Source organism: Mustela nivalis (assembly GCF_964662115.1).
Source record: "Mustela nivalis genome assembly, chromosome: X".
NCBI classification, from domain to species: Eukaryota; Metazoa; Chordata; class Mammalia; order Carnivora; family Mustelidae; genus Mustela; species Mustela nivalis.
Window position 1 is genome coordinate 98484163 of NC_139040.1, and position 12553 is coordinate 98496715.

General features: G+C 49.4%; 1 long non-coding RNA gene across 1 annotated transcript; it reads right to left on the reverse strand.

Annotated features, from left to right (window-relative positions):
* Positions 1 to 4654: 4654 nt before the first annotated feature.
* On the reverse strand, positions 4655 to 10688 carry LOC309856515. Its single transcript, XR_014307247.1, has 3 exons — positions 10607 to 10688; positions 9781 to 9852; positions 4655 to 4749 (listed from the first exon to the last, which is right to left on the reverse strand). It is a non-coding gene; the product is annotated as an uncharacterized lncRNA (long non-coding RNA).
* Between the last annotated feature and the right edge of the window lie 1865 nt (positions 10689 to 12553).

Here is a 12553-nt window from a genome sequence, read left to right on the forward strand (position 1 = left end):
CTGTCAGCCCTTGGCCCTAGGTACCAAATCACCTGGAGATTTTTGCTCACCAGATCTGCTGTTTTTACTGGTGAAGGTGACATTCAGGTGCAAGTCACAGTGACCCAAAGTCACAGTGGCTGAACAAGAGAGTTTATTTGTTTCATACACAAAAGTCCAGAATATTGAAGCCCAGGGTTGGTTTTCCTATTATCTTGTCACTCATGTGTGCCTAGTGTTTGTTCTCCGGATCTCTTCTTGGTCCAAGATGGCCTTTACAGACCAAGCCTCAGAAGTCAGATCATGTTACCTCCTCTTGTCAGAGGCCATCAGATTCAAGGGGGTGTGGACATGGACCCCACTCTGCATTGCAGAAGGGTGTATGGGGTGAATGAGCACTCTTATGACCGCCATCTTTGGAAAATATCTTCTTCCACAGAATGAGCACTGTGCCTCTGTAGAGGGACCTTCCAGAAGCAAATCTCCCCTACTCCTCTCTGTTTTATGTGATAGCCTTTTCCATCAGCCTTTCCACTGTGTCCTGACCTGGAAGAAGCCTGACGCTAGGGGAATGGGGCCAGCCTCGTAGCATAGGTTTCCACCTGCTGCTTGGGCCTCTAAGAGGCACCCGGGGTGTCCTGGTCCTGCGGTCCCCTTGGCCTTGCAGAATCCCATATGGCTCAGGAGTGAGCGAGCTGATCCAGGTGTGGTGATCCATGTGGGCGGTTTCAAGGAACCCCACTCACAATGTAAAAAGTCATCTGTCACGTGGCAATTTGGCCAGCTGAGAATAGTTGCTCCATCTTCTCTCCCTAGATTGCCCAGAAGGGGCAGAAGAAATCTTTTTTCTGTCTTTTTGATATTAACTTGAACAGTGCCCTGGGATGTGATTCTTCACAAGGGGAACACGAACTGTAGTGCCTGATTCCTGGGAACTCTGTACACTCGGGCTGAGAACGTCCTTGGATATGTGGCATTTTGCCAGCACAGGCCTAGCTTGGCTGGTTTCCCACCCAGGCCCCCAGGCTTGGCAAAGCTTGTTGAACTGAAGGATGGCCCCCCTGTACTAGCCCAACCCCCCATGGCCTACCGGACGCCAGTCCTCTCATTAAAATTGAAGAGTCACCTCAGACTAACCTCAGAGACCTTCCTCTGACCCTCTCATCTTCCAGATGAGGGAACAGAGGCCAGAAAGCCAAAGTGACCCAGCCAAAGCCATGTAGCTGGTCAAACTTTCAGTCCTAAGCAATTTCTTTCTTTCTTTTCTTCCTTCCTCCCTTCCTTCTTTCCTTCCTTCCTTCTTTTCCTTCCCTTCTTTCCTTTCTTTTTAGTAATCTCTACACCCAACATGGGGCTCAAACTCACTACCCTGAGATCAAGAGTCACACACTCTTCAACTGAGCCAGGTAGGTGCCCCCAACAATTTCTGACTCCTCCTAGGGCTCCGTTATGAGAGAGAGGCCTTGAAAGGAGGGCACTTCTCGCATTTTGCTAATTAGTGAAATAACTCTCTCACCTTTCCTGCTTTCTTTTTTTAAGATGAGAGAGAGAGTGCACATGAGCATGAGTGGGGGAAGGAGAAGCAGCTCCCAGGGAGCCTGACACAGGGCTCCATCCCAGGACCCCAAGATCATGACCTGAGCAGAAGGCAGACAGACACCCAACCAACTGAGCCGGTCAAGCGCCCACCATTCCCTCCTTCTAAAGCCTTCCTTCCTCTCCTGTGTGCACTACCCTTCACATTTGCTGTTCCCACCAACAGATGGAACAGACGTTTATTCGAGCTGGTGTACACATTAAGTTCCCTCTGGAATGATCTTGATGCTGATGGCTGTCCTGGTTCAAGCTGTCATTCAAATAACGTGCGACTCTTAGAGCTGGGCTTTCCCCCTAATAAACTCACCAGGGGTACTATCAGGAACCCTCAGGTTTCATTCTTAATGTTGTCATCAGAAAGTCTCCAGTGTGGTACAGAGGGCAGGACCAGCTCATCAGCATCATCCAGGGCACTTTCAAACACGCCCGCAAATCTTTTGACACGTCTTCCAAAGCGTCTATGTCCTTGCCCTTTGAATATGAGATGGCCTTGTAACTCACTTGTAATCAGTAGAATACAATATAAGTGACAGGGAATGATGTCCCAGGCTAGACCAGCCAAGGCCATGAAGCTTCCCTGCTAAGCCTTCCTCTTGAGAGACTCGCTCTCTGGATGCCACCTCCACAGACACTTCCTCTCAGAACCCAGCCACCATGCTGTGAGAACCCAAGCCACATCAGAGGTGTCTGATACATAACCTGCCCATCACCAGTGACCTGAGGCAGAAAGTGAAAGTGCAGCTTGCGCCAAGCTCCTAGGTGAAGTCCCCTGAGGTCCCCCTGTGAGAAAACAGGAGAACGCTGGCGTTGGGCTGTGGCTTTGCACATTCTGTTCCCTCTACCTGGAACACTCATCCCTATTCCTTTGCCTGGCCAGCTGCTTGCTGCCCGTTGTCCAAGACTTGGTTCAGTTACCAGCTTCTCTGGGGAGGCCTCTCCTGACGTCCTACACTGTACACGTTCATGCACACTCACATTCACACACCCAGAGGCTGGGGGACAAATCCCTTTTCTGGAATCCGTGCGGTGTTATACCTGCGCCTGTCACAGCACTTATCACAGTGCATTGCAAGTGCCTGCCCAGTTAGGCCGGAGGTTTCTGGAACTTGGTAATATCTCTTGCCAGTTCTGGCCCAAGCACAGTGCTGGTCTTTTCCCTCTCCCTCCTCCTTTCCCCCACCTTCTCTCTCTCTGACTCTCTGGGATGTGCTCTACCCACCTTTCCTGTCGCCCAGCAGGGGCTCTGAGCCCCATTCCTTAATTCTCCTCCACTTTGGCAGATTCAGCCCCGTGTTTGCTTCTCCTGGTTTGGCTTGCACCACGTTTGTGGTTAACAAGGGACGATAGAGCCCTTTCTGGAGAGCCCGGGAGGGTGTGCCCTCCAGGCCCAGAAGCTCTCCCCACCTACCATCCGGGCCAGCAGTGGCCGCAGGAGAGGGGCAGGGTCAAAGAAGGCCATGTGGGGCCTGATCTGTCTAGAAAGTGTCACTGGCCTTTCCCACACTGAGTCGTGTCACAGAAATTGTTGCCGACAGGGGTCAGGTGGCCTAACACTGAATTTGGAGGGCGGGGATCAGCGTGAATGGTGCCTTGCACTGAGGAGGGGCCCCAAAGGCCGCTGGGCTAATGAGGGCGGCCAGGCATTGTGAATGGCCTGCAGATCACTCGGGGGCATGGCAGGGGGCTGGGAGAGGTCTTAGCCCGAGGGGAAGAATGCCCATGTCTTGGGAGGCAGGCCGAGGGGCCCTGCAGTAACCCTGCAAAGGCCGTTGAGTGGGGCCTGTGATTGACAGGTGGGTGCTGTCAATCAGGGGAAGCTGGCAGTGAGAGAGTGGGCCAGCGGATACAAAAGGGGACCTGTCTGATGAGCGCTGGGGGCTGGGCTGCAAGAGAGGGAGGCTGAGCCAGAGTCGCTGGGAGCCTGTGATTCATGGGAGACACAGGGGTTTTAACTGGGGACCTTTCAGGCCTAGACATGGGTTTATTGGAGGGTGTCTGTCATGGCGAAATTGTCCAAAGGAAGCTGCCTTGTCAGTGATGTTCTGTGCCAGATCCTTAAGCTTGCCTCAGTCATTCAGTGAGGCACTTACTCCCAAATGCAGTGCTCAGATGATGACATTGTGTGTGTTGGAGAGGCTCTGCTACAGGAGGGGAAGGGGCGGGGGCAGGGCTGGCAGTGACGGTGTTATTGTACAAAGGATTCAGGACAGGCGAGGTACTAAATAAATATTTGATCACTTACGCACAGAGCGCCAGGGCTCCACATTGTATTTTTAAAATAAAATCCCAACGTTCTATTTCCTCAGTTTGAAGATTAATTTAAATTAGATGAACGTAGTCAATCTAGAAAATATTTGGAATGTATAGATTAAAGTACAGAGCCACGGTGGTGGTGGAGGGGGGAACTCCTCCTCCCACTGAAAGTCGGTCACTGCCAGCCGCCCGGTATATTTAGCTTCCGTCTTTTTACTTTACATCTTTTAAAATATAATTGTGATCAACTGTACACACAATTTGGTAATTTGCTCTTTTCTTGCTCAGCGTAGTGATACAAGCATTTTTCATGTGATTGCAAACTCCTGGTAAACATCATTTTTAATGGCTACGTAATATGGATTGTATTTTCAATTTTCATTAAATTTCTGTTTTATCTGCAGTCTGATTGCTTCGAGGGGCCTAATTTCTGCCAGCCCTAATCTACTTATCTGTTTGTCAGGAATCACATTTCTACCATGGCTGACCCCTTTCCTGAACCAGGGGGCTGTGGGGGGGGGGTAACAAGAAAGAGGGTTTCGAATGGGACAAATGCAGCACGTACATGGGATCACTGGCAAGCCAGAGACACTGTCCGCACAAGACCACCCTGGGCCCAGAGTGTCCTGCAGTCAGTCTCAATTTTAAACATTGCTGTCCTGTTGTGTCCCTAAGCACACTGGTTCTAACAGAGACCACATGACCTGCTTAGGATGAAAAAGTAGGATCCCTACAGGTACAGGCACGTTGTGATAGCAAAGTAAGGGTTAGGGAAAGTGTAGCAGAAAGGAATTGTGGCATCCAGGTCGAGGGGAGGCGTGGGGGGGTGGTAGGGAAGTTCGGTACCAGATATTTAGCCTCCAGCCTTCACAGGTGATGAACAGATCTGTCTAATACCAGTCCATGTGTCCAGTCTCCCTTCTGAAAAGAGGAAAGAAATTGTAACTCCTTCAAATAGATAAATGGTACTGGGTGTTTAATTCATTAAGGGACAACCCCCAAACTGTATTTTGTGTGTGTGTGTGTGTGTGTGTGTGTATGTGTGTGTGTGTGTATACAGTCCTATGAATCTTGACACATGCAAAGACTCTTGTTAACTATTACCACAATCAGGACACAGAACATCTCCATCATCCTGAATTCCTGCATCTTACTCCCCATTTCTAGTCAAGTTTTTCCCCACCCCTAATGTTTGGGAACCACCGATCCATTCCCCACCACTGTAGTGTCATCTATTCCAGAACCTCATATAGCTGGAACCATGCAGTATGTAAGCTCTTCACAATGGCTTCTGTCACTCAACGTTAATGCTCTTGAGATCCCTCCACATTGAGTATTTCAATAGTTAATATTTCTTTTCATGGCAGAATAGTCTTCCGTTGGATGGGTATAGCACCATTCGTCTAACTAGTCACTCACTGGAGGATGTTTGCGTTGTTTCCACTTTGGGGTAATCATACAGAACCATTAGCAAGTTTCTTGGCAGATTTTTGCGGGAACATACATTCGCATTTCCTTTGGATAAATAACGGGTGTGGGATTGCCGGGCCATGTGGAGATCATTGTTTAACTTTATAAAAAACTGCCAAACCATTTCTCAGGGAGGCTGCATTGGACGTTCCCACTGGGAATGTGTGCTACGTTGTTCCACATCCTGCCTGCACTTGATATGGTCGGCGTTTTTCATTTTAGCCATTCTGATAGGTGTGTAATACAGATCTCAGCATTTCCCTCATGGCTATTGATGCTGAATATCGTTTTCTGTTTATTTGCCATCTGTTATCCTCTCCGGTGAAGTGTCGGAGTGTTTTGACTTTAATCACGCTGTTAGTTTTCCCACTGCAGAGTTTTAAGAATTCTTGACATATTTTGCAGACAAGTCTTTAGTTGGATACATGATTGGCGAATATTTTCTCCAGTCTGTAGCTTGCTGCTGCTTCATCCTCTTAAGCATGTTTCTCACAGAACAAAAGTTTTCAATTTGGGTCAGATTCAGTTCATCAATTATTCTTTCATTACCCTTTTGGTTTCATGTCGAAGAACTCCGCCTAATCCTAGAAAGAATTCCTGTTTTATATTGTACGTTCAGACCTATGATCCATCTTGGGTTAAGTTTTTTGGATAAGGTGTGAGTGAAGTTTAGGTTGAGATTTATTTTTTTGTTACAGATGTTCAATTATTCCAATGCCGTTTGTTGAAAACACTATCCTTCCTCCTTTGAACTGCCCTGTACTTTCTTCAAAAATCCATTTGCCATATATTGATGGGTCTGTGTTTGGGCTGTCTATTCCACTGATCTATATGTTTATCCCTCCACCACTGTCACGTTGTGGTTGGTCTTAAAATCAAGTAGTGGAATTCTTCCAATTTTCTTCTTCTTTTTCAAAACTGTTCTGGCTATTCTAGTTCCTTTGCTTTTCCACACACATTTTAGAATCAGCTTTTCTATACCTACGAGGAATCCTGCTACAATTTTTTTTTTAAGATTTTTATTTATTTATTTGACAGAGAGAAATCACAAGTAGTCGGAGAGGCAGGCAGAGAGAGAGAGAGAGGGAAGCAGGCTCCCTGCTGAGCAGAGAGCCCGATGCGGGACTCGATCCCAGGACCCTGAGACCATGACCTGAGCCGAAGGCAGCGGCTTAACCCACTGAGCCACCCAGGCGCCCACCTGCTACAATTTTAATTGGAATTGTGTTAGATATATAGATGGGTTTGGGAGGAAATTGGCATCCTTTCTTTGTGGAGTCTTCTAATCCATGAACCTGGTATGTCTCTTCCCTACCTCATTTAGTTCATTTTCCCTCCCCTCTGGGCAAAGGCACATCTCAAAATGTGGGGCTTTGAGATGAAAAGAGCACCACGATCTGGCATGGATTCTTTCCTTCTACCCAGACACACACTCCCTTTCAAACCCATGAGACATGACTTGAATTTCATTGGCAATTTGGCATTTTGGGGGCAGAGTAAGAAGAGGGACTTATGAGACTCATTTGTGCATCTGCTAGAGAAGCACATTCTGGTGTGTACCTGGGCGTTCTTGTGTATGCTCAAGTGTACACATGTGGGTGTCTGCACGTGTACACACACACACACACACACACACACAGGTGGATTTCTGCACTACACACACATATGCACACACGGCCCCATACAGGCAGCCTCCATCCGCCTCTTTAAGGGTCACGTGATGCCAGGTTGAAGAGAAGGAAGGCCGTTTGCCTCACATTCGAGAGCTGGTGGAAATACAACCTTGAGAGAAACAGCACAAATGCACATATACAGAGTTCCTTAGCAACTGCTTGTTGAGAAAAAGAAAGGAATCAGGGAAAAGAGCCAGGAAACAAGAAAAGGGAAGAAAAATGGAGACAGAAAGCAAGCCTGACCCTTTAAGAGAGTAAGCTGCATCCCACAGTGTCCTTGAGGCTTTCTCAGGATCCTGAAAGGGAAGGGGAGAGATACGGGTGACACTGAGTCCTCGGACTGGGACAATGAGCCACGGTGACATGCATTGAGTCAGGAAGGTAAGGAAACACCACAGACCCTGCGGCCTCTTAGATTAGCACCATGCCTGCATTCATGGTCTCAGCAATCCTGGGAGCTGGCATTGTTAGCCCCATTTTACAGAAAGAGGCCGGGAGAGATTGAGGAACTTGCCCAAAGTCTCAGGAAAGGGCAGAGTTTGGCTGCAAACCTGAATGGTCACCCTCCAAGTTCCTTCCTCTGTGGTTGGATACATTCAGCATGAAGCCCTCGGGCTGGGAATGGGCTCACAAAGGGCTGTGGTTACTTGGGGCTATTCCCCAAGCCATCTGGAAAGCCACAGCCCTGCAGAATCATAGGATCCCGGGGCCACAGAGCTAATCGAGCCTACACCTGCCTCTCAACAGCTGACAAAACCAAGATGCCAGGGGATGGCCACATGGCATGCCCCCAGCCAGAGAGACCTAGAAGCTGGTTCGCTAGCCTCCCACTCTTCCCACATCCACTGGATCACCTGTCTCCTCATGCCACCCAGGTTTGAGAACGCTGGATGCTACCTGCCAGCCCTTGGGAATTCTCATTCATCCTCTCATGATGGGGCCTGGCTGGCTTGCACGGGAAGCACGAGTGAGTGGCATGAGCCACAAGCCACGGTTCTCGCCTCATTCTTCTGCACTGAATCTGCTGAGGACCATATTTGAATGTGCAGAAGCTAAGCAGTCAGAGGTCAGGAGCACTTGTGGTATAGGCAAGAGGGCCTGGGAGTCACAGTGCCTTGGCGCAAATCCCAGCTTCCTGAGTAAGACCCTCTACAATGAAATGGCGTCTCCATGCCTCAGTTTCCTGATCTGTGAAATGGGGATATGCATTAGAGTTCTCTAGAGAAACAGAACATACCCTATATAATATATATGTCCTATTGGTGTGTGTATATACATACTGGTGAGTGTATATTGGTATTAGTACATATATATCCTATTACTCCGTGTGTGTGTATATACATACACACACACACATATATATATGCCATATGTGAGAGCAATTATCTAGAGCAACCTTTCAAAAGAACTATGAGAATTCTCATGCAAAAGTGCATATATATATACAGAGAGAGAGAGAGAGAGAGAGACAAAGAGAGAGATATTTACTATAAGGGATTGGCTCACATGACTAAGGAGGCTGAGAAGTTCCAAGGTCCACAGTCAGTATGCTAGAGACCCAGGAGAGTGAGTGCTGTAGTTGTAGTCTTAGTCTGAAGGCCCAAGAACCAGGAGAAACGATGCTATAAGTTCTACTCTAAAGGCAGGAAACCAATATCCCAGCTCGACAAGCAGGCAGGTCAAGTTTCCTCTAACTCAGCCTTTTGGTGCTATTCACACCTTCAACTGATTGGATACGGCCCACCCACACTGGGGATGGCAATTTGCTGACTCAGTCTACCACTTCAAATGTTAAACTCATCTGGAAACACCCTCCTAGACACACCCAGAATCACCACTAACTGAATGTCTGGGCACCCTGTGCCCAGACAAGTTGGTACATTCAGTTAACCATCACAGGATGCTAATAGCCTTGCCAAAGGATTGTCTTGGGAAGAAATGAGGTACATGAGGCATCCGGAATAACTGCTAGCATGTAATATGTATTTCACAAGTGAGGAAAAATGACATCACCAGTATGAATGCGATGTCAGGCCAGGACCCTCGGACTTCCAGTGAGTGACTTAGGGAGTGGCTGGGCATAGGCAGTGTTCCATGACTGATGTTAAGAGCTCATGACAGAAGCTGGAGACTCTCTGGGGAAGATGGATGGATGGAAAGAATGCACACTGGCGGCCCCTGGACCGCCATGGCCCACCTTTGACTCCTTCAGGAAGCTCAGGTTGGGGCTTCCTTACCCCAGAAGACACCAACACAGCTTCCTTTGCTGAGCTGGTGCAGTAGATATGAGATCTCCCCAGTCCCCAGGATGGACAACAATGACACAGAGTGGCCCATCAGAACATGCAGGAGAAGGCAGCAGCCCAGGCATGGCCTCCACACACATTCCCGCCGCAGCCGCCACCCCACGGCCCAGCACCAGGCCCCTTGGCCCAAGGCCTCTGCTCCCATGGCAGTGGCCCAGCAGCTCAGCGGCTCAGCAGCTCAACCCCTCCCGCCTCCCTCGAAGCAACCACCTTCTCATTTGTTTTCCCGAAGCTCTTCAACCCAAGCCGCCCAGGGGGCTAACCTCTAAACTCCTGCCCCCATCTTGGGCTTCCCGTGAAGACGCCCACCGACCCCCACCCAGAGCAAGGACAGATTTTCACCCCAGACAAGCGTTTCTCCAAGAGAAACAGCAAGAGGGGTGGCTGGGAGAGGCCCCGCCAATGTTTTCGTGTCTCACACACAACCCCATCTGGCGCTGTGTACGTGATGTGTGAAGTGTGCGCACACACCCAGAGGACGGGCCCCTCTCCCCATCACTCACCCTCGGCAGGCCCCGCAGAGCTCACGATAAATCACCTCTGCGCAGAGAAAGGCCGGGAATATGCTGAATCATCTAATTGGGCCCGAAAGACAGTGACAGAATGATTACCTTCCTCCCTTAGCTGCACAGGAGCTGGGCTGCCCGAGGACGAGGACGCCCGAATTGTCTTCCGTTTTCACGTTAATCAGGATCTTCCAGCCTTGGCCAAGGTCGGGGCTGAGGCCCGAGACCGGAGACCTGAGGCCTGTCCGCATCCCAGCCCTCCTCAGACCCGGCCTTCTAGCCCCTGGGCCCCTGCACACCAACCCCCAACCCGAGGCGGTGATTCAGGGGGCCCCCCTCCGTAAAATGAGGCCTCGCCACCACAGGGCACTTTAAGAGTCTCCCGTGAAGGCCACTTTTTAAATAAACCTACGATTAAGTAGAATTACAGGATCCCTGCTCTGTTATGTATTTGTCCCAACTCTGTTCCACAGCAGCCCTTGTCCTACCCCAAAGTCACATTTCTGAGGTTTAGACAGGAGCTGAAGAGCTATTTAGGGGCTTGTGCTCTGTACACAGTGGCTTTTCTCCTGGGCCCTTGGTTGTTGTTTTCCTTGGCAGGGTGTGTTCACTGAGAACAGGCGAGCAAACTAGACTGGAAGGCAGGCCAAGAATCCTATGGAGGAAGGCTGCCTTTCTGTGCCTCCAACACTTGCCCCACACCCACTTTCAGGGGCAGCTGGACCTGGAAGAAGCCACCAGGAGCCCCTCCTTCCTATGCCCCACTTGCTGCAAACCCCCCCCCCCATACACAGTGCTATAACCGCCAACAAAGCCTATTTACCTGGAGAAGACTTCAAGTCATCCAGGGCCAGGGCTTGTGGGTAGAAGGAAAGGTCTTTGCAAGGCTTCTGGAAGCAGGATAAATCCAAATCACATAAGGAAAATAAGGACCTAGCACAGTGCCTGACCCATGGTCTACACATTTGTCGAAAAAAGGGCAGAAGGGTGGTGGGGGTTGGGGTGGAGATCCTCTCCAACACACTAGGAGCACCTGGGAGAAGCCCTTCTGCTTAGGAAAAGTCTCTGTCCGCTTGCAGCCTCCCGGCTTTACCTGCCTGCCCCTCGCCCCCAGCAGGAGAGCTCTGCCGCAGAAGAATCTGGCCCCAAAGCTGAAAACCTCCCCTCTTGCTCACCCTCCATTTTGTAGGAAAACAGAAAACCACCTGGAAGAAGTGTCTGGCCTGATAATGATAACGAGGGAATTAACGCTGAGCTGAGGGTACCAGCTTTCTGCTTTGCCTCAGGCCATCAGCTCTTCCATAGTCATGAATCCTTGGGAAGTATTTAAGGAGACCTGTGAATTAGCTCCTCCCTCCTGGCTGAAGCTGCCACAAAACTAGGACCATGGGCCCTGTGTTGGGCCCGGAGTTGGAGGAGGTCCGGACCCCGGGCCCAGGGGCTGCTGAAGTCCTGCCTGTGTCTGCTCTTGGTTCTGTGGCCATGGGTCTGGGTGCACAGTGGGTCTGGGTCTCCCTGAGTCTCTGTCATAGATCCTGCCAACACCGTGGGCCTCTGGATCTGCTGTGGGGAAGCCCAGACACCTGTAGGGAGGGAGGGGAAGGAATTACTAGGAGGAAGGTATTGCTTTTTTTAAAGGGCAGAAGTGAGTTTCAAAGAGCTTTTTAAAAAGCTTTGGGAAGATGATGAAAATTGTCCCATTATAAAATGCCCCAGCCAGAAGAAAGAAGGACATATTTTATCTCTTGAAAAATCAGTTTGGGGCACCTGGGTGGCTCAGTCGGTTAAATATCTGCCATCGGCTAAAGTCATGATCCCGGGATTTTGGGATCAAGCCCCACATGTTGGGTTCCCTGCTCCATGGGGAGCCTGCTTCTCCCTCTGCCTCTCTCTCTCAGTCTCTCATGAATAAATTTTTTAAATCTTAAAAAAAAAAAAAGAAAAGAAAAGAAAAATCAGTTCATTGAGGAGTTAGGAATTAGGCCATGCCAAGGAGTTAGGTGGCCTAGGTCTTATGGGCTAAACTGTTTCCTCCCAAAAATTTCCATGTCAAAGCCTTAACCCCCAGGACCTTAGAATGTGACTGTATTTGGAGCTAGGGTCTTTAAAGGGGGTGGTTAAGTTAAAATAAGGCTCTTAGTGTGGGCCCCAATCCAAAAGGACTGGTGTCCTTTTAAGAGGAGAAGATTTGGACACAGGTGTAGGGGGAAGACCACGTGTTCCAATTTTAGTATATGTGCTGCCGAAGCGAGCACGACCACGTGTATTCCTCAGAATACATCAGTATTGGTAGGGTTTGATCATACAAAGATGCTTGATTGCCAACCAAAGCCCCAGTTGACGGTGGTGGTGGGGGATGTTGGTCTTAAAGGTGTAAAAGCCTTTCAAACTAACCAGAGGAGTGAATTCCTAAGGTGGAGGGTCAGGCATTAGGCCTGAGAAACAATTTGTAAATGAGGACTTCAGAGCCACACCACAGACTCCCAAGGTCCACCCTGCTTATTCGGAATATGTGGATTCCCCAATGTTCACAGTTCTTCAGGTCTGTTTTACCAGGGTCTTGCAGCTCAGGAATCAGGGAGGCTATGGAACCCGAAGAAAGAATTCTCTCTTCCCCATAGAAGAGTCTAGGATCTCAGTAGGGGATTTCTAGAGGTTGCAGGGTTGGCCATCACTAAAACCGAGGCTGTGACAGCCCTAGGGAACTGGGTATCCGTGAAAGGACTAGTGACTCCTTTAATTCATTCACTGATGCAGCAAACAGTCATTG